Here is a 27,092-nt window from a genome sequence, read left to right as displayed (position 1 = left end):
AAAATTTAAGCTCTTTCGATCCCTTCAATTAGAATTCTGATAGTTAAATTTTAAAAATATTACGAGCACTCACCGCAAGGAATTAGAAGTTTTGAAAGGGAGAATGACATTTCTTCAAATAGATTTGACCCAGATTTTTATTCAATTTTCACTGTAATCAATTTTCAATTGATTGCAAATTGAAAACTCCATTTTAAATATTGATATTGATTGATGAGGTCTATTTGTAACTCTGTGACACGTTACTCGTTCAATCCCATAAATATTACTTTTATATATTGTTGTCAAATAATAAATTCTTGCTTACATGGTGCAACTATGTCATAGATTCATATCTTCATGATCTAGTAAGCATATAAGACGTAACAAATGTATAAAAAAAAAGGCATATTCACTTGAAATATGTATACATTAATTCAAATTACAGAATATTCTAATTATCATTAAACAAATAATTATAAATTACGACATCATAGTATATTTAGTTATTTGTTTTGTTCTGTCGTTTGTTTGGTTTCCTTTTTCTTTGTGCTAGTTTCTAGCATCTACTGTATTTAATCTATCGATCAATTGGTGGTACGGTTAATGATTGTGAGCGGCCAAAATATTGATAAATGTTCCAAAGTTCCAACTCATCTTCTTAATTAATGATGAAATAGTCTAATTACTTTTATCTACTAAGCTAATCATAAATGCTGAAATAGTCCAGTAAATCACAGTTTTTAATTTCTAAATTAAAAATAAATCAAATCCCAAAATTAAAGCCCTTTTTTCTTTTTCTTACACGTAATGTAAGGTAACATAATTGTGTAAGAATGTGAGTTAATAAAATAACCAATAAAACAAGTCAAAATAAGAGTAATATAACCTCTGCGCTTCAATTTTGGCATAGGATGTATGTATTTGTAAAAAGTGGGCATTTTTCATTTTAAAGAAAGTGGACATTTTTACCTATCAATGCATTAATTTAGTGGGAAGTTATCTGAATATCTTTTATACCGATAATTGTTCTTGCAGTTGCTTTTCACGATGCTAGTTTACTAGATTTGGTTTCATATATATTAATTACACATAAGTTATTGTTAGGTACTAATAAACTGGATAGTCAAGGATAAGATAGTCACCAAATTTAGTAAGTGCAAAATTAACCAATGTATCAAAGAAATAGTAGTATATAATTATTCTAAATTATTTTTGTCAATCTATCGCACGATTCACAGCCACTCAAAAATAAACACAAAATATGATAGCAATACTGATAAAATCAATCTGTTGACTGTAGCTCTGAAATATGTGATTCGTAGGACATGTCTGCCTCGTATAGTCCAACTGATGACTGGGTTCAAACTCAAAGTTAATATTTTGTTACATAAAACAAATAAAACTAAAGTCAGCTTGTGCATGAATCCATGAAGCATGATTTATATATTAATATTTGAAGACTTCTATGATAAGTGAAGATACGACCAAATTAACACGTTTAATTCTCCACTTATAAAGAAACCCCACGTAACTAATACTACTAATATATAAAATTTAACTTAGTATGTCAAAAAAAGACAGTGGGTTGTCTCTTTCGGTAGTAAAATCTTAATTGCACCAAAAAATCTCTAACGCAGCCTTAAATTACCACGTGTTACACGATGTCGGTCATGTAATCATTGTTTATACTACGAGTTTACCGTCCTCCAATCTACACTACAGTTTTCGAGTGTGATTTCAGTAAGATAATAAATTGATAAATTAAATTACTCCACTTTTTAATACTACTCCATTTTTAAATACTCCACTAAGAATTGCAAAACTGCGTTGAGGTTTAAATTAAGTGTGTACGGATAACATTTTCGAAATGAAGGTTGATCAATAATAAAATAAATTGGGATCTACTAATAAACTTATATATTCTCCTGAATTCGTCTTCTTCGGAATAATAATTTAGTAGTATTAGTTTCTGCACTATGTTTGTGAATTTTGAAATGCGGTAAGGAGACAAGCCTCTTCAAAAACCTTAATATAAATAAATTAACTGATATTAGAAAAAATGGAGTACTTAATGATATTGATCGATAACTACCACAAAACCTAATAATAAATTCCGCTCAGCTCTTCCATTGATGCATTTATTCTTTGAGGCTATTGTCTAACGTGTGGATTAGGCAAGCTGCAATATAATGTGTGGTTTAGTACTTTAGTGAGATTACGTGTTAGCTTATAATTCATATGGAGTACTATGTAATTCCTGTAAAAGAGGGTATTAGAAGTTATGCCATTTATATGTAATTTGAATTGTAAAATTATACTCCCTCCGTCTCACTTTAGATCGGTTGAGTTCGGCGTGAGTTTTAAGAAAATACAATGAATGTAGGTGAAAAGATAATGGAATGTGGTCTACTTTTTTATATTAGTTTTATAATAAAATGTGAGTGGGAAAGGGTTAGGGGAATGTGGCATAATCTGGTTATGGAATATTTCCAAGGAACTAAAGTGAGACATCCAAAAATAGTAAAGCCGAACCCCTAAAATGGGACGGAAGGAGTATATATTTGATCTACAGATAAACACACTATATCAACAAAGATCAATTTCTAAGCATTTAAAACAACTAAGTGCGTTTATTTGATCAAGAAAGTTGACTCATATATATACTCATATTTCAATCAATGACTAATCCCACCTGATTTATATGCATATCAATGGGATAGCGTTTAGGATTTAAAACTGCTTCATACCTAAAGTCCTACCCATTTGATTAAAGATGGATGAGTCTCATTCACTCATACACCCCTTAATTTTATTTGTTCTCTTATTAGTTATTCCATTTGTAGCATTATTCTCCATTACACGTTAAAAACGTAATGAAAATAAATGCAATAGCTTAAGACCTAGCTCTAATATAGTTGCAACTTTCATCTAGCTGAACCTAGCTCTATAATAGGAGTACTACAAAGTTACAAATATCATCAACACTTTCAATCACGAGTACTTAAACATTAAATTTACACTAAAAAAATTAATATTAGTATTTTTTTATCAGGAAAATGGTACGCCATCTTTTGACCCGCGTATGTTTTAATAAAATAATTGGTCTTGTGGGGATAAATGATTTATGGATCACTATTTATAACCAATCTTTTCAATTAGAAATGAAATATTTTCTTTTTAGTTTATTCTATTAAAAATGAAACATTTCCTAAATTAAAATATCTCTATTTCTATTTTTTAATCCTCTTACTTTTACTCTCTCTTCGTTAACTTATAAAATAATCTACATAAAAACACATCTTGATTTCAAACATTGCATATTTAGTGGAATGAAGGAAGTACAATTTTTTGGTATATTAGGTAATCTTGTAGCTATAATGTGCTGGCACACAAGGACATAATAGTAACTGCTCTTATTAAAATAATAATTGTAATCAATGTAGTTATTAGTGTTATAGTGTTTTTACATAATAAACCTTGCCTATTAAAATCTGTTGGAGTATTTCTTTTTAGTATGCTACTACTATTTAGTTTCAATCCGATTTATAGCATTAAAAATGAATCTAACAAGAAAATCAATAACCCTCTCGTCTACTCTTTCCTTCACTAGAAAAATCAACAAAGAGAATGCTTTTTTTCTTTCTATTTTCTATACATATCGAATGCTTTTTATTTATTTTTCTGTTTTTTCAATTTATCATTGCAATCAAAGAGAATTTGTTCACTACACCATAATCCATATCTTATAAAATGACAAGAACAGTAATGTTGATAATAATAACTTGATAAGTAACATTTATATTGTATCACACGTTATCGTTAAAAATTAATAGCTTCTAAAATATCATATAATAATATTTAAAATTTATCAATTATTTTATAATTGTGTTCAATAATATTTCATGGTTTGGGATCATAATTATTTATTTGCGTATTATGAATTATGATATATTCAGTGTGGCACTAATTAGAGAACTATATACATTGTTGTATTATCATCCTAGTTCTTCCTTCGCCCCCGAAAATTATGAAATCTTTTTTTTTAAGTTTGCCCCAAAATATTAACATTCTAATTTAAAAATATTTTCTTTTTAAACGGGGTGAGACTAATTCTCAACTAAAAAATTTTACAAAAACTGCAAAACAAAATGTTAATCTTCATTTGTACCACCATTAAGTGATTTGTATTAGTATATGATTAAAATTTTAACTATCGAATAATTTTTAAAATTATTTTAATTCAAATTAATTCATGTCTTAATTATTCAATGGAACCTAATATCAAATAAAATTACTAAAATTATTATCAAATAAAATTACTAAAGATTATTCAAGGGAAACCCTAATTATTTAAATTTTCAATTATTTTGAATTTAAATTAATTTAGATCTAATTATTCAATTAATTAAAAGATTAAATAAATTACCAATTGCCCATGATCCCCAAATTTTTTCAATAACAATTGAAATTTTCAATTCAACATTTTGTTCAAATACATATGGATTTAGTTTTAAATGAAACTACTAAGGTATTTAATTAAATCTAAAATTTATTTAAAATTTTGATAAAAAAAGGTAAAAAAAGGGAAAAAAAATTTTAGGAAAGGGGCAAAATAAAAAAAGTGAAAAATTTTGGGAAAAAAATATTAATTTTTATGATATGAAAGATATAATTGATAGCTATATATCTTTGTAAATTATCTTTAAAAGTAAAAATTATATACTATACTAATTTTTAACAAAAAACACCTGGGTTTTATACTAATATATGTGTGTTATTAGGTTCTTCTAAAATTTTTTTGGTTCATTATATTTTGACAAATTTTTTTGTTTAGTTGGGTCTTAAATTAAAATGTTGGACTTGGACATTTCAATCCATCTTAAAAATTTAATTTAAATTTAATTGATATTAAGTCCTTTCCCAAAATTTAAGGGTTTTTAATTGAAGATTTTAGTTTATATTCGTCGGAGTTGAAATTTAATTAATTATTACCCAAAAATTTTACTTCATCAAATACTAGACTATAACATATTGTTGCCCTAAATTATTATTGATTTTCAATTTTAAATCATTATGTTTTATAATTTTTTATTCAAAAATATCCTAAGTATTATTAAATTCAGTTTAACTTAAATAAATGAAACTTTTAATAATGAAGTCTTTTATCTGGAAAATTCATAAAATAGTTTTAAAATAAATTGTACTGCATATTAATATTATAGTTTCAATTTCAATAATTTTTTATTATAGACTACATAAAAGTGTCAACTAAGTTAAGATATCAAATGATTTAATTCACTTTCATTTTAATCTTATACTATTTCACTTAAACAATATACTACTATTATTTTATTTTTTTTTTTTTTTGTAATTTTTAATATTGAAAAGCAATTCTTTGTAAAAATATGTGTTACTCAAATCTAAATATTTTATATTTTATTTAAATGTATGTTGTAATAAAATTTGAAATTAGTAAATAAAAATTAGTGAATATAATTAAATTGTATAGAAAATTACGTGAAGATTAAATAATTTTGTTGCATTATTTTGAATTACTAAGAAAAAAAAACTTTTCCCATTGAAAACAGTGTATTTTATTTTCAAAATGGATATGGATACATATTATATTTTACATAAAATAATTAGTTAAAATAAACGGTCTTAAAATAAAAAATTAACTTCAAAGGTGACTGATCTCATTAAATAAAACATTTAAATTATACAAATTTTATTAATATTTTATTATTATTGAGCCATAATATATTTAAACTACGGGTTCAAAAAAGATTTTTTTTCAAACACACAAAAGTTTCAACTCTCAATCCCAACACAAAATAAAAGAAGCATCGTTGCCCCGTTCTCGACACGTGCCCCCAAAACTTTCTGGTATCTTCTGCACCCGTACCCGGAGTTTCCCCCCACGTGTCCCCAAAAAAATCTGCGGTTAAACCCTCCATATTTTTTCCCCCAACCGAATTTCAAATCATTCTTTTTTTCCCCAAACCCTAAGAAACCCACAGATTCAAAAAAAACTGAATCGCTTAAAAACATTCAATCCAGATGATTCGAAAATTCGACCGGAACCACCCCCGGATACTGAAATTCCCGGCGGTGCTTCCCGGGAATATCCCCATCAACACTCCTCGAATCTCTGATCGCCCCTCCCACGACATCTGCAATTTCCGGTTCAAACCCTTCGCATCCCCGCGCAAAAACCCCGCGAAACGCTCCGGCAGATCTCAATCCCTCGATATTCTTCGGGGAAAACCGCGAACACGCCCCGCCCCCGATTCGATCATTTTGTTTCGGGCCCCATCACGCTCCCGCGGATCCATTCCCCCCTCCGATTGCGCCCGCGACGGCGCAAAAACTAATCCCCATGAAATCCCCCCTCGCGACGCAGTTTTTGCCTGATCCGTACCGCGCGACAGCGCTCACATTTTCCTTGGGAAACTCGGAGAGATCAAGGAGTTGTGGAGATGCTGTGGAAGCAGGCGGGCGAAGATGGGGTCGTGCCGCTGATGAAAGCGCTACTAAGAGTGCTTTTTGTCCTCAATCAATTTGAGAACCGGTTGAGCCCCCCCCGTTTTTGATCCCCGGGTTCTGGGTATTTAGACATCAAGACGGGGGGAATCCCCCGAGAGATCAGATTTCTGGGGGAGGAGTTAAAGCAGGATATTCGGGGGGGAGAGAGAGAGGTGCCGTTGCTGAGCAGTTTAATCGGATTGTTGAGTTATTGCAGAGGAGTTCTGTTTGAGGACCGATGTGAAGTGATCAATCAATCAGAGGGGAAAGGGTAGCAATCTGGAGGTGTTTTGCTTGAATCCCGGGGTTTTTGTGCCCAATTTCGCTTGAGCTCATGACCGATCCTGTGACCTGGCCACCGGGCAGACATACGACCGTGTCTCTATACAAAAATGGCTGAAACCGGGAAATTTTTGTGTGTCCGAAAACGGGGGAAGGCTGGCCAACGAGCTTGCCCCCAACACCAGCCTTAAGAAGCTTACCCAACAATTCTGCGCTGCGGCGTTTCGTTACCCGAGGAAAAGAACAATCAGATATTTCGAGGACTATCTTGGGGGGAAGCCCTCTGCAGCAGCCATCAAATTCCTGTCAAATTTTTACATGAGCCTAGGTAGGAAATGCCGCCAGAAGAGCAAGGCCCCCTGGGGAAAACCGGCTGCTGGCTAAGTCGAATCTCTTCAACCGGTGCTGTTTTATTGAATCCGGTTCGATCCCCCCCCTCCTAGAACTGCTGGACTCGTCCGATCCCCCAATGAAGAAAACGGTTTCTGGTTGCTGAATGCAAGCGCCGAGAGGGGTCGATCATTGAAAACGGTGGCCTCAATCCCAAATTTTCGCAGTGCTCAAGCACGGGGAAAAGGCAGGAATCGAGACAGATCGCAGCTGCAACGATCTTCTACCTGCCTCAATACAGAAGCAGGAAGATTGGAGAGAACAAGGAAACAATCCCTTCCTTGCTGGAGCTGATCAGAGATGGCACCGCTGTAGCAAGAAAACCCGGGGGTGGCCCTCTTCGCTGCTGTTCTACCCCGGAACGCGACAGGGCCATAGCAGCTGGGCCGGTGGCAAGCAGGCCCTTTTGGGTTCCTCAGACAGGGTGAGGTGGGGAAAGCTGGCGGTTCTGTCAGATTGGAACAGCTTTGATGGCTCGGTGCAGATCATTTGGGCCGTTCAGCTCTGCCATCCATCCTGAGGCTGCTCTATGGTATAGAGACGCGGCCGGGAAGGAATACTGCGTCTCAATCCTGCATTCGCTATCCTCAACTGTGGAGCTGATGTGGTGCCTATTTTGGCGAAGGACGCGCTCTGATGACCGCCCACTCACTTGTCACTGGGGGAACGTCTCACGCTGGCGGGAAAAGGGGGCCCCTCATCAAGATCCTGCATAGATTCTGAGACGAGGTCGTTTGATCAGAAGGGAGCTCAGGCAAGAACAAGGACAGTTTATTGATGTGTGATGTTTGCTGCAACTTTTAGTCATTTTCCCTTTTTAAATAGGGTCAGTCAAAAGGTGTTTTATCTTCATAGAGGAATGATTCCTTTTGTATTAATATTTTAGCTCAGTTTTTAAACTAATTTTTAAAAGTTCATCCCTTTTGGGACACATACATATGTCCATTTTTTGCTGTAATAATACAGTGTGATATATTACATTCTAGTATGTACTTGAATAATTGATTTGGTTTTATTATCAATTCTAAGCTATAAAAGCAAAATGTCACTTATTAGTTTGAGTTAATATTTAGCAATTTTGATATATATGTTTGAAATTGCAAGATCATTGACCATGCAAGTTGCTAGTACGGGGGAGCAAATCCAATTTATCTTTTCTTAAGGGATAACATTGTAATTATTCAAATACTGCTGATAATATAAATACGGCGCGTATGGGTGCGAATTGTTCCTGAACAAATAGTCCGTGATCAGTATAATTCAGCCGAAAAATAAGCGTCAATAGTTGGAAATCTTCTTCGATTACTCTGTAAGTTACTGTGATTCAGTCTATCTCTTCATTTGTATGCGTGTATACAGCGGTACGTGCTGCTCAATGTCCTCAAAATTTTTGTTTTTAATGCGTTTATTTTCGATAAATTGTTGTTTTTTTCCTTGTAGCAGACTGGAATGGCGACGGAAGGGCAGAAGCCATCAGCTGAGGAAGTAAAGACCGATCTATTTGAAGATGACGACGAGTTTGAGGAGTTCGAAATTGATCGAGGTGTGTATGATGAATTAGATTTTGATATGTTATTTATTTTTTCAATTTTATGATGTGAATGCTGAATTGATTTCAATTGCCTAATGGAATTCTGTATGATATATGCATACTTGTTTGGTTTCTGTTTTTTTTGGGTGATAGTATAAATGTGGATTGATTTTTGTTATGAATTTGATGCATTGACATAAAAAGCGGGGTTTTTGTTGATTGATCTACAATCTATATGCAGGAACTAATGCATTGAATGATTTGATCTGATTTTATCCCCATAACGTTTGTGTTTTTGATGCTGTTGATTGTGTTGCAACAACTAATGCATTGCATGATTTGATTTGCCAACATATGGACTCTTTACTCTTTGTAACCAAGATGTGTCTCATAGCAAACTGATGGATTAGGATCATATTTGTAGCCTTTAAATGTAATAATCTAGTAACAGCTTAGACATGCATATATATGGTTTCTGATGCTGTATATCTTTCTTTTTTCATCAGTGTGTGAGGATTTGGCCGATTGGGATGAGCAAAACGGCGAAGTAATAAATCAGCAATGGGGAAGATGACTGGGACGATGATGATGTGAATGATGATTTCTCTATGAAGCTGAGGAAAGAATTGGAGAGCGAGGCTAAGTCCACATAACTTTGCTCATGTTTTACAACGATTTTTTTCTTAGGTTGTGCGTTGTGATTCTGGTTACTGAATAATTTTCTTAATTCATTTGCCTTATTGCCTATCATTTGTCTACTTGCTTTCTTTTTCATATTCTATGCTTACCTCGAACATCTAGATTGTTGTCTTGGCTCTTATGTAGAGGATGGAAGTAGGTTTGTTGCATTGCATTGAATTTGTGGTTTTACGTTGATAGTATTTCTACGACTCATCTTCACTAAGGCAGAGACCTTTATGAAGGTAGAGACTCGAGTCAAGGATCATGTTCAAATTTTGGAATTTAGAGAAGAGAAGATGCATGCATTTGAATTCATCTTCTAGGCGACTTGTTGGAAATTTTTGTGCTAACACATAACCCATTGTGGTGAAGTCTAGTTGTATTTCCAACCCTTCTCTACTGGATAAATACTCTAGATAGATGGGGAAGAAGTCCAATGATTCTTTCATTTGGCAATGGAGAATGCATTGGTATTAAAGCAGGGAAGTTCTTGTGGTAAACACTCCCAAACATCAATGATTAGCATAAGCAATTTGATTAACACACTGGGAATCTTTAAAAATTTGTTTTTAAAAGATGCCCTTAATCAATGTTTACATTTGCTTTTCAGGTAGGAGTACTTAATATTTTGCACTAATTTGAGTGCAACTCGGATTCCATTAAATTTGTTAAACCGCATAAAAAAGTATTTAAAAAAACTCAAGTAAATCTGTTAGGAGTACTACTATACTACTATTCCTTTAGAAATTAGACAGCCTTTAGTAAATCTGTTAAATCTGGTATGTATCATCGCCACATATGTAGGTGTCATGTGTTCCCCTTGTGCCTGAGACGTCTTTCTTATCTCTTTGATGGAAACTTTGATTTGCTAGTATTAGTATAGGCTTTGTATTTGCTCTTCGTTATGGGTGCCCACAACTGGCTATGTTTCTTGCTTGTTTTTTTTGTTTTTGTTAGCATTTGGGAGATTAGCTTGGTGCAGAGTGTTTGCTCCTTTTGTGGACCTGTCCATTTAATTCGCTGATTTTAAAAGTTAATTTTGTGGGACAACTGAGAAATGTACAAAATTTATAATTTAATTTGCTTATATTGAAAGTAACTGGATTGACTAGAAGTTTGCCAAGAATTATGATTTAAATGACATTTTTCTATAATAAATCCTAATCAACAACACAGCACTAAACTAGAACAGAAAGAAATTAAAATTAAAACAATAAACATAAAAACTGAAATCAAGAATCTTAGTCAAAGAATAACGCCCATTCTAAAAACATTTATCGTGGCAATACTTCGTATAGTAGATGATACACCCTCTTCATGAAAACTATTTGTTCTCTCTCTTTCTAAAAAAATGCCAAGTTTTTTAAATCCGAAGTATCCTTTAAGAGAATCACCCTCGGTGGTCATGAAAATACAAAATTTTAAAGTAACCAAATGGTATAATTCAAAATATTATAATAAATGGACAACAAATTTTACCTTTTTCTAGCTGCCTTAAACATAAGTAGTCTCACTCTCAGAAAAGGTCGGGGTAGGGGAAAATTCAAATATAGTAAATGGATACATTAAAGCATTTTTATTAGGATCTTGAGATTCATAAGTAGTCACACTCTCAAAAAAAGGTCAGGGTAGGAAATTCAAATACAACAAATGGATACATTAAAGCATTTTCATTAGGATCTTGAGATTCTCGATGTCTTTTGCTGTGGGCGTGATATATCCCCCTTTTGGAACCTCTTGTTTGAATCTCCGGTCATGTTGAAAAGTATTCCTATCGCGACCGTCTCGTTTGCTTTTTACGGCCTAGTTCAACATATTCCCGTGAAAGACTTTTGCTTTGTTTATGGCTTCGAGACCATTAGTAGTGATGGGTAGGAGTGGGAATATGAATATCGGGTATTTGGGTTTATCCTACCCGACCCGATATCCACGGCATTGGATACCCAATATCCATTTTATAGGATTGGGGATGGGATAGGATATTAAAATTTAAAATAAATCGGGTATTGGGTACTGAATGGGTATCGGATATTATCCGAATATCCAAATTTTTTATTTAAAGCATTTTTTAAATTAGGTTTAGCCATTTTAGGCTTCAAGAGTGAGCCAATTTATTTACTAATTACAATTTACTAGGTTAACTTTCTCTAAACTTATATAAATAAGTCGATCTCTCTTACTCTAGGTCACGGCTTCTCCAAACTCTCAAGTTTTACGTATTGCATAATCAACTCATGTGGTTTTTATATTTTAGTTAATTATTTTGACTTTTGAACAATATTATTGGTTGCTTCTACGGTTTAATTAAATGCATAACTTTTATTATTTTACTTACATATTGCATAACTAATCCCATAAATATAATCATAGACTTGTGTTAAAATGATAACACCTTTTAAAGTGACTACGTGACACCATATCTAACAATATTATAAACGCTACACACAATATTATAAACGCTATACAACAATCTATAGATGTGTGTATAGCGTGTTGAATATTCTTTGTATAAGCGTGTTGGATATTCTTGCGAGAAAAAATTGTTGTATTTGTATACGCTGGCGAAATTTTTTCACTTGAGCATTTTTTTATTGCCACATGGCAGCTTATTATTCGTCACGTGTACAAATGATTGGCTAGGAATGGTGGTATGGTGTTATTTTAAGAGGTGTTGTCATTTTACGCACCTCTATAATCATATACTTTAAAATAAAAGTAACATATTTTTTATAGTTTTATACTACAAAATAAATGCAACATTAAAGATATTAGTCAATTTAAATATTTCTAAATTTATATTAATATAATAAAATTTAAATTTTTTTTACTCCCTCCGCCCTATTTTTAAGAGTCAAATTTTGCCATAAAAGTCCGTCATAGTTTAAGAGTAAATTTATAATTTTCCATATTTGGTCTTTAAAATTTTATCCCATTATTCAAAAAAAATTACACCCAAATGTCATTATCTACACAAAAAAAAACCCAAAAAAAAAATGAAACTTAACCTACCCAACCCCCCAACCCCATCCTGGGTTGACTTTCATTTCTCTCTCTCTCCACCTTCCCATCTCTTTTATTCATTCAAAAGGGAACCCCCTAATGGGCGCATACTAAAATTTCCCGATCTAAACCGCCATTACTCCATCACCTTTGTTTCCATGGCCAAATGAATGGGAGGGGAAAAACATGGGATGCAACCCCGGGAGTTTGAATCTTTCCATCTTTCGATACACCCCCGGGAACCCTAATCGCCCTTTGATACACCATCGGCGGTCTTTACCGGGGGGAAATCGAATAAAGCGGCCGATTGGCCCCCGAGGGGGAAACCCAACGACCGTTTGGGGGGGCGTTGACGGGTCTGATATGCTTCTACCACCCGAGGTTTTCGCAAACCAAATTCCCCCCCCGGGGAGGTTTTCCCGAGGGTTTCCAAAAACCCCCCCCCGGGGCCCCGAGGGATTTCACGGTCCGAACGTAAACCCATCCTCCCTTTTGCGACCCAAACTCACCACCACCCCACCCTTTGACGAGAATAAAAAAGCAATGTTGTTGATCTTGTTGCCTAGCATGAAAGACTTCTAATCGTGAGTTTTTTTTAAATTTTAAGTCACCCTTTTTGTGGGTTTTGGGAAAAGGCGTTTTAGGGAATTGATTGAGGGTTATTTTGTTTGGGGCCCGTGTTGGTTTGTATGCTACTCCATGATGAAGTTTTTTATGATGAATTACATGTAATAATCGGTATTAAACCGCATTCTTTGGATTATTGTGTTTGGAGTCCCCCCGATTTTTTGGAGGCCTGATTTTGTGTGATTTTTCCCAGGATAAATTTTTTCCAGGAAAAGCATGTTTCCTAAAAAATTCCCCACTTTGGGTTTGGATTTTTGAGAATGTAGTCACCTCTATGATGGTTTGGAGGCTCGATTTTGTGTGATTTTTCCCTTTGTGATGAATTTTTTGGATGATAAGTCCCCCCGTAATTGTTTTGGAGGCTTAAGCCATTTTGATGAATCTTCTCTGAGGGTTTTTTAAACAAAAACACATGCCTACATCGTTAACCTAGAATTCATAAAAAAGCAGCTTTAGAGTTGTAATGCTTATCTATGATTTCCCCTAAAAATTGGTTGGGTTATTGTGAATTTAGCCACCCCTTTGATGGTTTGGGGGCCGATTTGAAATTTTTTGGGCATTTAATGGTTTTTTGGCTCGATGTTGTGTTATTATTTCCTTTCCGTGTTTTAAGTTTTTCAGAGTTATGCATTTGACTATGATTCCCCCGTATTTTTTGGTTTATTGTGAATTTAGCCACCCCTTTGATGGTTTGGGGGGTTTGAAATTTTTGTGGCCTTTGGTGGTTTGGCTTTAATGTTGTTTTTTTTGCTCCCCCGGATTAAGTTTGTGTGATGAAAAACCACCCATGTATTAGGTTTGGGGTTTAAGCCTTATGAGGCTTTTCCGAGGGTTTTTTTTTTAAAAAAATACACACTTACAAAACTTACATTTGGGAATTTCCCCTAAAAATACGATGGGGCCGTAATGAAGTTAGTTACCCTAACCCGAATGCAACCTAGTTACCCTAACCCAAAATGCAGGCTAAAACCCCCAAAAACAAGTTTACATCCTAAACACCAACCTATTTTGAGCTTATCCTTGTAAACCCCATGATCCAAGGGGCCCCATCTAGAAACATTAAACATTGTTTAAATGCCCATGTCTTATGAGGCCCCCACATCATTCTAAAGGGAGAGGATCCCTCCAAGTTTCCCCACCATATTCTCTTCAACTTCAAGTGAGGTAGGAAGCCCCACTTTTCCTACTCAACCTTTCTTTATTCAAGTGGGGTTTTGATTGTTTCCCCCCCTGGTTCAGGATCTTTAAAAATACTTTCCAAAATTTTAAAAAAAACATTGTTAAGAGTTTGTGGTTGTGAGTTCCTCAAAAAAACTCCCAAAAATTACCCAACAATTCATCTATATTGGTGGCTAGTTTATCATCTTGTAGTGGTTATATGGCCCTAAAAAAACCAAGGTCCAATACAGGTGTTGGGGGGTTGGGGTTTTGGGTAATTAGATGGAATTTAAATCCATCCCAACTTGAAAACCTCAAATTGTGAGTCGAGTGGGTTTGGTGAGGGTTTGATATTATCTTGTTGGATATATATCTCCTTGCTTGCATTGGGTGGCCACTTAGCCTTGATTTTTGGGAAAAATCTGCATTATGGGAATAAATGAATGAATGACTAAATGAAATTACCAATGCCATAAATAATTGAGTTGAAAAAATATCAACCCCATTCAAGAGACTTCCCCATGGCTTCCTTTTTTAACCGATGGGATAGGGTTTGTTTTTGAGGACCCCCTTTGGGCCCATTCTTTGGGCTTTCTTTTATTTTAACTTGTTTGGGGAATAGAAATATGTCTATTTTACCATCAAAGATGGTCTCCCAACCCTGCCAAACCCTGGGGTTTTCTTACATCCCCATGAACATCACTTTAGTGATGAATCTTTTTTTTTTACACGACCCGAAAGGGTCATCCTCATCCGACAAACGAGGGATTTGGGTCCGAAAAACCCTTTTTCATTAAAAACCCTTTCTCATCGATATGAACTTTGGGGATTGCATGATAAAGAAGCTTACCTTCAGCTATAGTTGGTTAATATGAAGGGAAAACTCATTCTAGAAATTTTGTTTGCTTCGGTGGGCCGGCTTTTTTTGGCATTTGTTTTGGCCTTTTCGGGTTATTCTTTGCCCATCTACCAAGGGGGACTTGCTAAAAAATTTCCCTCTTAGTAGCAAGTTTTTTTAAAGGAGGGTCTCTCAAGAAAAGACAAGTGTTAAACTTATCTTCATCAAAATTTACTTTTGTTTTTTTAGATATCCCGATGCTTTGCCTATAATGACAACGGGGTTTCCCCCTTTTCAATGTGCTACCCCGGTTTTCCTCCATGCGGGGGGCCGTCTTTCTGCCCTTTGAATCTCTTGGGGCTTCTCTTGAAATGAACCATGTGGAAGTGCTCCCCCCTTGGGGATTCCGGGAAAGGGAACCCCACAATAAGGTTCTTCTCGGGGCTTTAAAACCCCAGTGGCCTTCCCCTGCTCTTTTTGCCTCTTAATCTGCCTTGGTCTATCTTTTTGCTCCATCTCGTGAATATGCTCATGTTCGCCCCTGGCCCATCTCGTGAACTGTTTATGCTCGTCTGTTGCTCCATCTCTTACCCCATCAATTCCTACCCCTAGTGATGGGTCCAAAAACATTTTTAAAAAATTTTTTTCATGATGTACTCCCCCAAACCCTTGATTACCTTAAACAATAGTCTTGGATTATTTTATTTAACTACTCCCCTCACTAAGAAAGACTTATTTCCTATCAAAAGCTCTAACTCATTCCCCTTTTATTATAAACCCCAAATATAAAAAATGGTAGTATAATTTTTTCAAACATATTCCAAATGTGGACTCTATTTTTTCTTTTTTAAAAACGATAAGAGTCACATTTCTCTATTTGGTTCACCCCCAAATAAGAGTCTTATTTCATTTTTACTATAAAGGGTATATGGCCCACTTCCATAACTTTTTCACTCCTTTTTATTATAAAGAAATAAAAAAAATGGTAGACAAATTTTTTCCAACATACTCCAAATGTGAGTCCGAGGAAAGACTTATGTTTCTCATCAAGCACAAAATGCGGAGGGTTTTGGGAATATTATATCCTTAAAATGTAGAACAATTAACAATCTCTCATTTTTAAAAATGGTGCACATAAGTGTTAATTTGACACATTGTTAGATATTTTGGGTTTTCTTTAAAGCCCCCCAATTAGTCATTACTTATAAGAAATTTTTGCCCTTAATCTTGTTTTTTGGCCTCCATTCTATTTTAAAGAAAATCACATTATACAATTAATTATATTATAAAATCAATCAAACAATACAATTTTATAACATTACAAAATACATCGATTCACTCACATGAGATAGGACAATGAGTACTTGATTATTACGATTTTGGGGAGTAGTTGTGGTTTTTGATCATATTTTATATATTATGAAAATTGTTATATCTACTTTCCATGGACTAAAGTAAGTAATCCATGGTACAATTCATGGGAAAACACCAAGATCTCCTTTTTGGTCTCTCCATAACATCTACAACCTCAATAAAAATTTCGGAACAATTCATAGAAAAACCCCCATAACCTCTACATGGATAACAAATTTTACCTTTTTCTAGTTCCCAAACATAGTTGTCACACCCCTCACAAAGAAGGTGGGGTGGAAAATTAAGATATGGTAAAGGATATAAAAGCCTTTTCCATTAGGGTCTTGAGATTCTAGATAATTTTTACGGTGGGGGATATGTCCTCCTTTTAAACCTCTTGTCTCGGGTCTCCCCCATGTTGAAAAGTATTCCATCAATCCGCTCATGTGTTTTTATGGCAGACCATTCAACATATTCTCTTGAAAGGCTTTTGTTGGGTAGGCCGGGAGGGGTGAGGAGCCAAAAACATTGTTAAAATCTTTCATGATTTCTCCACCAAGCATGATTACCATCATGACGGGAGTCTTGGATTATTTTATTTCACTCCCCTCTAAAGGGGAAAAACTTATGTTCCTCATCATAGCACAAAATAGGGGGTATTGGGAAATTTTTATAACATTAAAAAGTGAAACAAAGTTGATCCTCATTCTGAAAATGGGGCACGGAAGTTTAATGTTTTTAAAATTTTGATATGTTGGTTTTTTTTAAAGAGTCATAGGATTAGTCATTACTTGTAACAATTTTTTTCCCTTTTTCGTTGTTTTTGGGCTCCATTCTATGTTAAGAAAATCACATAATACAATTAATTATATTATAAAATCAAAAAAATCAAATTTTTTAACATTAAAATAAACAGATTCACTCCGTGAGATAGGACAATGATGGACTTGATTATTGCCGGGATGTACTTGATTATTTGCGGTTTCAGGGAGTAGTTTTGCATGATTTTGATCATATTTTATATTTTTGGAGACATTGTTATATCAAATTTCTCTATCGTTTAAAAGAAAGTAATTCACGGAAAATTCCATGGGAAAATTCCCCGGAAGATCCCCCATCGATCTTTCCATAACCTTTACAACCTAATAAAACAATTCATCGAAACAATTCATAGAAAAAATCTCCATAACCCTATATGGACAACAAATTTTACCCTTTTTCCGGTTGCCTTAAACATAGTTGTCACACTCCCCAAAAAAGAAGGTCAAGGTGGGGGAAAATTGGGATCGGTAAATGGGTCATTAAAACCTTTTTTATTAGGATCTTGAGATTCCTTTTTTGTTTTTTGGGAGGCGTGATATTTCCTCCTTTTTGGGAAACCCCTTTTCTCGGGTTTTCCGTCATGTTGAAAAAAATTTTTATCGGATCTTTTCCCCATGTGTTTTTTATGGCAACACTATTCAACATATTCCTTTTAAAAGGGGTTTGTTTTGGTATAAAGGTTCCAAGCCATTAGGGGATGGAGCCAAAAAAATTCTTAAAAACTTTTTATGATGTTCATCCACTTAACGCTTATGATTACCTTCAGACGGAGGGGCTTTGTGACATCCCACCCAAATCATATATCAATTTGTATAATGATATAATTTGTTAAACATTAGATAATTTTTTTTATTTTTTTTCTTTGCAAGTTTAGTATTATAGAAAGAGTTATTTAATAAATTATGACATATCTTATATAGTTCAAACGTACTACTATACACATACATAAAGTTAGTACTTGTAAAGGGATATAAATGTAGGTATTTACTTTATTACACTTTATAATTAAATGAAAGTGTACGTAATTGTGAACCTATAAAAAAGAGCCAAATTTTATTAGGCTACATATAGAAAGATGTAAATACGCGTCCCTCGATTTTCAACAATAAAAAGTAGAAGTACTACACTACATTTGGTATCACTTAGGGGTGGCAAACGGGTTACCAGGGTATCCATCCGATAAGTCGAGTACCCGTATCCGATTTTAGCAAACTGTTGTCCCGATACCGCCGCCACATACCGGAATTACCCGATACCCGTGTCGGGTATCCCGATCTAACATTGCTGGGTACCCGTACCCGATCCAATCCTAATAAAAAATTTGAAAACCATAACAACCGTTAATGTTACCTAATTTACTTTATTAATATCGATGGTAAACGTTGAATAGATTGAGAATAAAAGTTAGGAACACTCTATAGCTAGTTCGTGAGTTTTCAATTGTATGTTCGTTGGAATATATAAATGTTACAAAAGAACTCTTAGATAAAGTACTTCCATTGTTTCACCTTAATAGAGGCATGCAATTTTCTTTACTCATTTTGGAAAAACAATAATAGAAATACTCTTCTCTACATTATTATCTCTCTTACTTTATTTTTCCTCCATTCTAACTATATATTTTTAATTTTTCAAAATGAGTGCGCATAAGGCTATTATTCTTTAACTATTTACTTGTTTTTTCTCGCTTTAACTATTTGAAACACGTCTATTAATGGAACGGATGGAGTATTAAAAGATGGAATATGGCTAATACTAATAATAACGGGCATTATTGGGACTAACGGAGTATACCACAGGTAGGGTATACCACGCTACCATAAAACTCTAAAACGCACTACCGATTCCGCCCGTTTCTCGTTATCGTCGGGTAATGGGTACCCAATACCGCGGGTAGCGGTCGAAATGGAATTACCCATTATCCCTACTCATTTTGCCACCCTAGTATCACTTATAGAAAAGAGCCAAATTTTATTAGGCAACATTTAGAAACATAAATACGTGTCCCTCGATTTTCAACAATAAAAGGTAGAAGTACTACATTTGGTACCACTTAATATTCTATATTTTAGTTAGTTGATATATTATTTGATTATCATTATTCTACTAATATTACTTTATGACTCAATTTCCTCCTAATTTATAACATACACGTAAATGACTAAAACGAGAATTAGTATGCCACGTGTGATGTGTGAATGACTTGAATCAAGCTAGTAGCCGACTCTCGGTAACATATATAAGTAAGTACTTATGCTAAAGCATGTATATGAAAAAGGTATATTATGTATTTATCTTCTTAAAAGGTGAAATATACTTCTAGAAAGTAACACATTCTAGGGAGAATATATATAGAAAGGTTAATTATTTTTTTAAAAGAAAATAACAGTACAAAATGTATTAAAAAACATAAAGTGTAATACCTTTCAAATACCTTCTCCCTCGGAGAATAGTTTTCATGAAAAGAAGACAAGTATGGTAGTTACAAGATTTTACATCTCCATCAATGGAGAGGTAAAGATACCTCTTCAATATGGGAAAGGGAATAATACCTTCTCAAATACCTTTCCCCTTGGAAAATAATTTTTATGAAAAAAGGTAAATATGGTAGTTATATTAGTTTACCTCTTCATTTACTCCCTTGGAGATGCTCTTAGAGCATCCACAATAGCGGTTGTCCCGACCGGACGTCCGCTATTGCGACGAATGCGACAAACACGGACAATAGGGCGGACGAGGTCATCCGCGGGTGAGAATGGACGTCCGTCGGGTCATTCGTCATGACGCCCGCTATTGTGGTGACGACGGATGTCCGCGGACGTCCCATAATTTTTTTTTTAAAAACTCTATATATACGGCTGTGGCAAACTCTATATATACAATTTTTTTATAAACTCTAACGCATGTATTATCATCGAAAATGAAGGCCTAAAAAACATATCATACCGTCAGGCGGGAGCACTCCGTGCCTCGGACCACGGCAAGGGACGTCGCCCCCTTGACCCCTGACTTGCTGACCGGCATGGTGAGTTTATGACAAGGGAAATCAGAATACCATTCTCACCTTCATCTGCCTTTTTTCTCTATTATTTTCCCCTATCATGAACTCATTAAATAAAAAACCCTAAAGGAAAAAAATCTGAAAACAATGCATTAAACTGAATCAAAATAGAAAGAAATTTAAGAAACAAACATTTACAAAATTTAGATAAAACGACTAGGTGGCCAGAAATATATGTTTGTTTCTTAAATTTCTTTCTATTTTAATTCAATTTAATGCATTGTGTGTGTATGAAATATAATATAGGACTATGTTTTCAGATTTTTTCCCTCTTGAGTTTTATTTAATGAGTTCATAACGAGAAAATAGAATGAGAAAAAGAATGAAGTGAGAATGTCTTAATCATTCACGGTTAACTGGAACCACCCCGGTTAATTAAAGAACAGAAAAACCCGATTCCAATTTCGGTACCGGTTCCAACTTTTTATATAAAATGGGTTTCCCAGTTTGAAATTGGAACCGACCGGTTCCTAAGGGAACCCAGATTATAATTCAAGTGATTTTTAGATTTAAACGGTAGTATTAGATTTGCGAGTTCTGTTTTGTGAAGTATTTAAAATGTTTAAACCATGATATTTATTTGAATTTTGTGTATTTATTTGTTATATTTCTAGATGTTGGATTATTATTTTCTTAGTATTGAACAACTAAAAATTATTAATAAATTCATATTAATATTACACATCGGTTTTGGTTGAGGAATCGATCGTTCGGTTCGGTTTTGGTTCTAGGGTTTATGAAAATTTAAAATCGGTTAACCGATCAACCGATCCTATTAGAACCGGAACCGGCCGAATAAGCGAGCCTATTTAGTCCATTACTAATCATCAATGCAAAGCAATTACTTAATTAATTAATTAATTAAACTTTTTAATTACTACTCACTAATTCAAAGCAATAAGTTTTAATTAATTAAAAAAGATTCATAACTTTAATGTAGGATATAAATTTGTATTTGTACAACTTTTATGTTCAATCTCATTAACCAAACAAAATACTAAAATTATTCTAGACATGATCTAAGTAACTAAACAAATATGTATATCCTATTGTACTAATTTAATCATAGGCAAAGTCCATCTCAACGTATCCCATACTCAATCTCGCTACTATTTTATCTATCAAATCGAACGCCAAGAATACTACTACTAATATTTTCTCTAGAAAAGTTTGTGGATCAAATGGCCCATTTACAATTCATTGAGGCTATATTGGGCTATGAAACGAAAGCCCAATATACTATGTGTTATTGCTGCATCTTTATTGTGGTTCCATTGAACATATATACTCTCTCTGTTCCATAATAGTGGAATTATTTCTTTCCAGCACGGAGATTAAGAAAATGATGTGTAAGATATTAGATAAAAGGATTATAAAGTAAAGAGAAGAAACAGGAAAAAATAAGTGAAAAGAAATGTGTTGAATTTTACTAAAAATGAAATGACTTCACTACCATGGAAGTTTCAAAATGGCAAAATGACTCTACTAATATGGAGCGGAGGGAGTGTCCCACTACAAGTGAGGCGTTTTTTGTCATTTCATTCTTTTGTCATTGTTTTGCGAAGATGATAATAAATAGTTAAAGTGGAGAAAAAGTAAAATAAGAGAAGAATAATATAGAAGAGAGTCGTATATGCATTATTATCTTAGAGCATCCACAATGGATGCCCTAGTGGAAGCCCTAGTGAGAGCCTAGTGGTTACCACGTCGGCGTCCCTATCTTTGCAATGGTGGAGCCCTAGTGCATGCCTATCTCTTATCCACTTTTCATTTCAATTTTAAATCATTGTTTTTTAATTTTGTTTATAACTACTATAAAATACCAAAATATATTATTTTAAACACCACAAATGCAAAAAAAAATAAAAAATACATTACTTAATTGAAAAGTGGAACTACATCATACTTAGATAAAAAAACTACATTAAAACTAAAATACTAAAAAAAGAAAAAACCAAACTAGTCATCTAAATTCAACCTCGCGCCAAATTCTTGAGCATATTTAGCCCTCTGTCGGGCTTCGGATCGGTTTCTTGACAAAGGCTGATTTGGGCGTCAAGTATAAACCTATACTCAACCACCTCGCGATAACCTCCGAACTCCGATCGCCCTGTCCATGAGCTGACAGATGGAGGAGCGCGGCTGCGAGGGCGCTAATCCGACGCGCCGCCTTCGCTTTCCCTTTGGCTCGGGCTTTGGCGCCTTGGTACCAATGGGACGTCTAAAGTAGACGTAGGCGTGCCGGAACTCCTTCCGGCTCAGCGTTCGGATCCACGGGAGAGGGGCCCGCTGTTTCTGACCGGCGCGGTGTTCTTCGTCCGCCGAGCCGAGGATCCAACGTATCCCTCCGTTGAACTTCCCTTGTCCTTCAAGATCAGCCAAACATTGTACAACTTGAACTGCCGAACGCCATTGGTACTCGGACAACGACTTGTTGAGGACATCCTCCATGCTCTCACCGCTAGCCCTTACGTCCATGTTCTGTTGTAGATATAGCGAGGTTGTTGATGTGGACCTTGATCCAATCCCAACACTTGGGAGTGAATCTTAGTCGCTTGAACGCCCTCGGTTTCACCTCATTGTAGCGTTCCTCAATGCGATCCCACATCCCGGCCGAAGTCTAGTTGTTGGAGGATATCGAATCCTCCGTACATCGACCCAACACGAGCCACCTCAGGTACTCATCCAACTCGTAGTAAGTATGCATACATTGCGTACTCCTCGTTCTGCCGTCGTGTGGGAGTGGGTGATAAGGCTCGTTTCATGCATCGGTTTAAGGTTAAAATTGTGCATTTGGGCGCTAATGTGCGTTTATGAGTTCGAGTGCGTAGTAATCTGCGGACCCGAGTTCTTGTTACGACTGGAGATGCAAAAGTGATGGAATTGAAGTAAAAATCGACGTCGTCGTTCGGACACGGGAGAATCAAAAGTTGGACAAGACGAGAATGGAGCGGAGCATTATTTTAAAAGTCTTACTCAAGGGCAAGAGCGTCAAATCACCAGAGGGATACCCTAGGGATCGAGCCTCGCATATATAAGAGCTCAACCTTGACGAACAAGGAAGATCCGTGAACAACCACTTCTACACTTTCCTAGCTCTAGCTCTAGTTCCACACTTCAAAATTTCATTTCGTCTGCTGCGCACTTGGACATGGAGGATTCGGCCCTGTGGTTCTCATCGTTATCATCGTTATTTTCTTTGTGTAACAGCCTTGTGAAGGCGAAACAATCTTACTTGCTTTTGTTTAGTACTTTGTGGTTTTTAAGTTCGTAACTCTAGTTTCGACTTTGATCTCTTGGATTCGAGACCATTTCTAGTTATTATGGAAGTTTATGTTTGCTTTTGTTGGATCTCATTTGAGTTAATCTTATTTCTTGCCTTTACTTTTGTTTTTGTTTGGTGTTGGATGTTTGGAGTGAGATCGTTGGTTTGTTGTTGGAGGTTGGGGATTTGTATATGGAGATGTTTGGATTTGTTGAATCTTGGTGTTTTGGATTTGAAGTTTCGCATATTTGGTACTTGATGTTTACGTTGTGCATGAGTATGGCTATTTACTTTCTTTCGATCCTTTAGGTCCGTAGCGTAGATCGTTAGTTTAGGCTTTAATTTCTCGGTTTAAGTCTAGATCTAAAGTTTGCTGTTTTCATGGTTTTTAAAAACTGTTTTTGCTATTCTCGTTTGATTCCGAAGAAGCGAAGTTGTTGGTAGTTAAACTCTGCATGTCGTCTTTTCGGCATGTATTTTGCTTTTTACTGTGCCCCAGACCCTTGGTCGTCTGCTTGTTTTTTTACTTTTGATGCTTTTCCGGACCACGTAGTTTAAGGAAACTTGTCTTGCTTTTCGCTTTATGATTGTGTCCAATTAGGAAATTGCTCTAGTTAAGTTTACTCCAGTTGTCTTGAACTTTAAAATATCTCGGTTTCTCTAAGTCAGAAATTTTCCCGTACGCTCTCGGTTCTTAGCCCCAGGTAGGTAGAGTAAAGTTCTTCTAATCTATTAGACCCGTAATAGAGTAATTTTTGCTTACTCCGGACCAAGTAGTTTTAAGTTCTCGACCACTAAAATGCGTGGCGGCAATAACCCCCTTTCCAAAACATCCTCAAATGCGTTTCGTAACACCTTCTTCCTCGTGGGATCGACCCTTTACTTCCTTGTGCTAAGTTGTAGTATAGTGGGTTGGGGTTTTTTGAAGGAATAGAGTGCCCATAGACCCCTTTCGATAGTTTCATGATTTTTAGCCTCGAAGTCTAGTCGAATCCTCGAACTTGTTAGATCAAGTGACACATATAGCACAAACTCCCTTTGCACTTCTAGGACTGTCGTGGGCCGGGACCGATGCGCCTTTTCTTTCCGCTCTTCTTCCTCCCTTCTTCGACGGCCGCACGGGGCGGGAGGTTGCCACAACCTGGCTCCATATCCTCAAACCCCATCTCCTCGGTGCCGAAGGAAAAGGATCGGACTCGAGTCGGAGCGAAAGTGGATCCTACGAATCCGGGCGTCTCAACCCGGTAGTCTTCGTGGCCGGGCCACGGGCGCCCCCGCCGCCACCCTCCCAACATGGGCATATCGTCGTCGACATTATTCGGGCTTGCCGCTTGGGGATTACCGGATCCATTGTTGAAAATGTGGAAATTGGGGTATAAAGAGAAAGTGAAATTTGGTGTGTGAAAAGTGAAGAAAATGGAGTATTTATAGTGGTTTAAATTAGGGTTAAATAATTATAAAAAAACCAAAAAATCGGGGGCGGGCTCAGGCTCGGCGCCTCGCAATGGGCGCGATCTCCGCTTGTCCCATCGGGCGGGCGTCGGTTGACCAACTCTCGGTGCGCTCGCTGACCCGACGCAATGGATGCCCGACCACGCCCAGAATCTCGGCCGATCGGGCGTCGGGCATCCATTGTGGACTTTTTAGTACTTACTTACTTTATCTCTACTCTAACTATTTATTATCATTTTTACAAAATAACATCTAATTTAAAGGGTCATTCGTAGGAGACGGAGGAAGTACTAACATAATTTCTTAATTTTCATAAAAAAATTGTACTATCAGTTTAATTTGGACGGAAGGAATACTTCATACAATAACTAGAGTAATCATGACAGCAGTTTCATGATTGAAAGGAAACTTAAATATTTAGTGTAGAATCAAAGATCAATCATTTTCTATTGCACGTGGTTTATGCAATGATTCAATTAAGTGTTTTTTCTTATAAAAAGAAAATAAAGAAAGGGACAATAAATGAATTTTGAACGATAGAGTTGTGGGCCAAACCGCTACAAATCATATTACTAATACTCAAAACAAGTTACAATTTGAATATTGCATTCAAACACATATTTGATTTTCTGAGTATGTATAATTATTGGTTTCTTATTATAAAATAAAACAACTAAAAAAAATAATGGCATGGTGCATGCATATCGAATATATCGATGAATGTAGTTATTGTCTGTATCTGTAGGCAACAGAAAACCAGTATATTTACTACTCCCAATTAATGAAAATCACAAAGGAACCTAATCAGTTCTGACCAAAGTTTATTGGTCTTATTTATTTTTTTTTGAAAAAAAGTAGAATTATTTTAAATAATACTTTCAACGAGACACTAGAAACTCTCAATCAATCTATCAAAAGTTACTATACCAAACACTAGAAAATTACATTCCAAATTTTTTAAATGCTACTCCCTTTGTCCTTCACTTTTTTCTACTTTTGTCATTTTCGTCCATCTTCCCTTTATTGTTAACTTTCATTTTTTACCGTAAATAATTAGTATGTCTCATGTTTCACTAATTCATTTATATTACGAAAGTGAGATTCACATTCTTTCAACTTTTTTAATTTATTTTTCTTTACATTTTTTAGAAACCGTGCCACAATACAAAGTGGACAAAAAATGAAGGACAAAGATAGTAGTTTGCTAGTTAAAATCCTATATTCTCAAATGCCACAAGACAAGATCAACTTTAAAAATGATTTCCAGATTCCAGAAACAAGATTCCCTGTTTGTGCATACCAAATGAAGAATGAAAACAAAATAAATGAATCATGACCCCAATTCTAGTCCATTTTGTTGAGAATTCACAGCAGCTCTACATATTGGGCAAGCAGCAGTCTTCAACACCCAAGAATCTATGCAATGAGCATAAACTGTGATTGCATTTAGGCAAAATCCTGCATCTTTCACCAACTCTGAAAATCTCCAAGCAAACTGCACACTCCACATCCCTCATCCCTTTCTCCTCCACTGCATAATCGAAGCATGCCAGCTTCTTGATCTCCTCCGGATTCATGCTCGGGATCCTATCGATCCGAGGCAGCTCAGAGAGGCTCCCGCCATCAGATCACCCTAAAGCCCTCCCCACAACACAAACATGAATGACTACCAAAAAAGCTATCCCAACAACTAGTAACAACACAGATATGATTATTTCCATAACCATTTCTACAAAATCAAGAATCCCAAATTCTTGATTTTTAAATGGTGCATTCTTAACGGTTGATTTCATTGAATGAGAAGAGGGATTTTCATGTAATGTTTTGCCCTTGGTTTGATGATGGAGTAGAAATGAATCAATTTTGTTTTGGAGGTTTTTGAGAGAGTTTGGTGACTGAAAATGGCATTTGATCATAAGTGGCCTCAAATTTTCAAATTTTGATTTCTTGTGGGATTTATTTAAATTTTTGTTTGAAAGCAGCAGAGCCCAGTTGAGGCGGGCCCTTTGGGCCCTATACTATTGGCTGGTGTAATAAAATTGAAATTAAATAAGCTTATAAATCAAGTTGATATAATATTACATCCACATCACATGATTCAGCAATGATTTAAACATTGATGAGT

The 27,092-nt window shown here is 35.3% G+C and overlaps 1 long non-coding RNA gene and 1 pseudogene across 1 annotated transcript; both read left to right on the top strand.

The window, feature by feature from the left end:
• Window positions 1–6,461: 6,461 nt before the first annotated feature.
• Window positions 6,462–7,964, top strand: LOC125199159 (annotated as a pseudogene).
• A 452-nt stretch (window positions 7,965–8,416) lies between these two features.
• Window positions 8,417–9,253, top strand: LOC125199157. The gene is made up of 3 exons (XR_007172531.1): window positions 8,417–8,488; window positions 8,620–8,722; window positions 9,217–9,253. It is a non-coding gene; the product is annotated as an uncharacterized LOC125199157 (long non-coding RNA).
• The last annotated feature ends 17,839 nt before the right edge of the window (window positions 9,254–27,092 follow it).

The sequence above is a fragment of the Salvia hispanica genome, unplaced genomic scaffold (genome assembly GCF_023119035.1).
Source record: "Salvia hispanica cultivar TCC Black 2014 unplaced genomic scaffold, UniMelb_Shisp_WGS_1.0 HiC_scaffold_406, whole genome shotgun sequence".
NCBI lineage: Eukaryota > Viridiplantae > Streptophyta > Magnoliopsida > Lamiales > Lamiaceae > Salvia > Salvia hispanica.
This window is presented reverse-complemented; position numbering and strand designations above follow the sequence as displayed.